Here is a 4243-nt window from a genome sequence, read left to right as displayed (position 1 = left end):
AGAGTCTGAAAGCGAAACCTTCACTATCATGTTGCGACGACACACCTGAACATTTAAACATCCACCAGGTCACTTTATTAAATCTATGATAAGAAATAGTTTAAATTTGTCGCAGTAAAAGTTGAGCTAAGTCTAACTTTGTTTTGCTGTAGTTCTCTGCGTCGGGACTCCTGCTGTGCTGACAGGTTGTACTAATTAATAAAAAGACTGAGGGAGTGTTTGTCTCATTAATTTAAAGGTCAGTAATGCAACGGGGGGGCAACATGGGGAAAACCTAGCGTCACGTGACAAAAAGATGAAACTTGGGCCGCAATGTGACGTCGTCCTGCAACAAACCGAAGACGGATGTGTGTTCTGTCTTGTTGCCTAGTTATGGCTTAGATTAAATTCAAAGTTAATTATTGGTGCTGTAATTCGTAGCTATCAAACAAAATCAATTGGCATGTATTCAACCTTAATTATTCACCAAACCACAAAAAATCCAACCTATATATATATATATATATATATATATATATATATATATATATATATATATATATATATTATTTTTATAGACCGATTTTTATAGACCGTTTATATATATATATATATATATATATATATATATAATATTTATTCTTAAAGCTCGTCATCAGTGCCAACTGGTCGGATTCTGGTGAAATCAGATGAAATCATGCAGGTTCACCAGAAACTCCTTCAGCTCAGACTCCAGCAGAGACCAGTCCACCATGGACAGACCCAGATCCAGCAGAGACCAGTCCACCGTGGACAGACCCAGATCCAGCAGAGACCAGTCCACCGTGGACAGACCCAGATCCAGCCAACACCGACACCACTCTGCTGGAGACCCAGACTGTATTGTTGGACCCACTGGAGGGAAGGGAGTCGTAGGAGAACCAGGACTGAGCGGGGCAGACTGTCAGACCCTGCTACAGTAAAATTAGAGGTTTTCTAAAGGGACTCTGGTGCTCAGAAACACTACCACTTTAGTCCACAGGGACCGACAAAACCAACACAAGGTTAAAGTTCTTTGTAGTAGCTTTAAGTATATTTAGATGCTGATACTTTTGTTCTTTTTCTACATCTTGAATGCAGGACTTTTACTCTACCAGAGTATTTGTACACTGTGGTATTAGTATTTGAATGATGGTGTTAAAAGTAGTGAGTGAGTCCCCAGTCCTTATCGCCTGGTTTCCCTCCTGAGCTCCTGCTGCCTCCTTCATGCTTCTGTGTTCGTGAACGCATCAAACACTGAATCAGTGGGAGACTCTGTTTAAAAGCTCTGCAGGGAGGATGAGACTCTCATCGCTGAAATAAAAAGAGAGCCGACCTGGAAACTCCATTTTGAGTGTTATCATTAAACGTCTGTTATCAGGTATCAGCTCTGTTCTAAAAGCTTCAGATGAGGCTGTTTCTTTCTTTAATGAATCCTGAGATGATTTCATTCTCCTGTTTATTCTGCAGGTTGGGGGACTCGTGGGTTTCAGACTCTCTCCAGTAGAACTTTATGTTCCAGTAATTCCTCCTTATTGAGGAGTAAATGTGCTGCGTCCTGCTGGATTCTGCCCTTGGAGGCGTCTGATTGGCTGTTGTGAGCAGAAGAAGAAGCGCTGATTCATGCCGTCCTGTGGTTCAACAATTAACTGGATGAATTCTCTCTGCAGCTACGAGGCGATTTAATCGACCCGCGCTGGTGTTTATCATCAAAGTGTTGCAGGCGTTTTGTCTACATTTGCTGAGGAGGAAACGAAAATGGAACAAATCCAGTTAAAGTAACGGACGAAAGCAGTTTATGATACGGAGACTGAAGTCTAACAGGAAACATAATTCTGCCCTGTTCTCACACATGAAGCTCATTTTATATTTGAAAATATTCACATAAACTCACATTATTTCACATTTATGATAATTTATGATTGCAATGAATAAAGGCCTTAAAGTAACTCCAATGTAAACACATCTGAGTTTTTATAGAGAGCTGCAGTGAGTCCTAAAACCAGACATGAGTCAGCATTCCAACAAAAAATCTTTACCAATCGTGTGAAACAAGGAGTCGACCTTCACTTGCAAACTTCAGTTATGGCACTTCTGTTATTATATAAACCCAAACCTCAATCTTTTACTAAACCTAACTGAGTAGTTTTATGAACAGACTGTATGAGTTATTTTAAGCCCAACCATCATATTTTTCCTCAACCTACCTTCTGTTTTGTGATTTACTATCGTCCAGAAATAGAAGTCGTTCTGAGTGACACAAAAAAAGGCAATTTGTGTCCTTTAAAACAAAACCAATAGATCAAGTTTCGTGACTATTTAACGGCGAGTTGTTTGTCGATATTTAACAAATTAACATCTCTAAAGTGTTCTGATTCAAAGTGTTTATCATCATTATCACCAAGATGCCATGTTTTCAGCAGCGTTTTTCCAGCATCTTTTAAAAAGATGAATTTGAATTTCAGCCGTGAACCAACAGAAGAATATAAAGATTCTAGTAAAATTATTATAAATCAAGTTGACATGACTCATTAAAATGATCATTTTATCTTACTGGGTCATAATTAGGAGAGTCTTATTCATCATTCTGAATTGTCAAGTATAATTATATTCTTCTTATCATGAATTAGAAGCCCTAGTTAATTATTCAACAGTAACTCTATTAGTAATGCTATAATTTAGGTTGCGTTTGTCCATCTCACAAGTATGTCAGTGCAGTAAAATACTGTAATTAATGTATGTATGTAAACTGCTGTAACGATACATTTTCCTGCCGGGATTAATAAAATATTCTAACATATATATACCTATCTATAATTAAAAGATACCGTCCTGTACGTTTGACTCTCGTCTGACAGTTGTTCTTCATTATTCATGATATTCATGACCACGTTATGTGCATTTATTTATGGAGGGATTCTCTCTGCGGTCATGTTTTATTCAGGAGGAAGCTGTGTTTATCGGAGGAAACATTCTCCATGTTGAAAGTGAACTCCGGCGTTCGTCCAGCGACTGATATGTCCCGTCACAGAGGGATTACTGCTGAGGCTCCGTTAAACTGAGGGGAGTTTATGCTAATGAGACGCTTCCTGACTCGTCTCCCCCCTTCACTCACTCTGTTCTCTCATGGTGTCTCTGTGCTGCTTCTGTTTCTGTCTCGTGTTGCTCTCTGTATCATCAGTGATTCCTCTCACTGTGAGTCCTGACTGACAGCTGTGAGAGGGAAGGGTGAGGGACGGGTGAGGGACGGGGTTTAAAGCCGATCGCTGACTCATATATCATGTCAGAGGTTATTGATTATCACTTACACTGATCCTAGAAAGCACTTATGTTGCTGTGACGTCGTCTGTTTTTTTCAGGATCGTGCTGCACCTAACAAGTGTTTAAAAAATCAATTTAATCAACATTTTGTTCATAAAACATCTGAAAAATGCCGTCAAAGTTTTCTGAAGACAAAGCTAATGTCAATATATATGCAGACGAAGTGTGTGTGTGTGCAGACAGAGTTCTCATCCAGCGTTATTATTTGTCACCAGCTTTTCCTTAACCTAACAAAGTATTTAATGATCTTTCCTCTTGTTTAAGTACTTTTTAGTACTTCTTTACTTAGTTTATTTTGAAAAGACTGTATAAATGCAACAGCAGAAATTGAAACGTGTTACTGTTGACTTTTATAGGAAAACGTACAAAAAATTAGTCTTTTTTGTAAGATATCATAGAAATTTATGAATGAAGATTTGTTTTTGTGTGCGTCTCTGTCTGTCCACAGCTGATCTCTGATACTGGACTCATTAGTTTAATATTTTTTGTGCTCATTCACAACTGTTTGCTCAAGAACCTCTGTCAGTTTTGAAAAACCTATTTTATTGACTCTCGTGATCCTAAACTGATTCAGTGGAAAAAAATATTTCTGTCATCAGAAACAAGCCTCACTAGTCTGTTGGCACTTTTTTCTTTGTTGTGGCTCCAAATCTGAACGTTTGTTCTCATTTTGAACCGGAGCATCTGCAGATTAATTGACCCCCGGCTAAACCCCACCCCCTCCCGCCGCTACTCTGTCAAGCTGTCAGAGCCTCGTTACCATGGAGACCACACAGTCACTAACCGACCTCCCTGAATAAATATTATCTAATTTGGGAGTAAAAATGATGAAATGCTCAGAGAGAGCAGCAGAGAGAATAGTCTACGTTATGAGTCTGAAGGATGATATCCAGACTGAAAACAAAGAGATGAAGGAACAACACTG

This window comes from Anoplopoma fimbria, chromosome 11 (assembly GCF_027596085.1).
Source record: "Anoplopoma fimbria isolate UVic2021 breed Golden Eagle Sablefish chromosome 11, Afim_UVic_2022, whole genome shotgun sequence".
Taxonomy (NCBI): domain Eukaryota; kingdom Metazoa; phylum Chordata; class Actinopteri; order Perciformes; family Anoplopomatidae; genus Anoplopoma; species Anoplopoma fimbria.
This window is presented reverse-complemented; position numbering follows the sequence as displayed.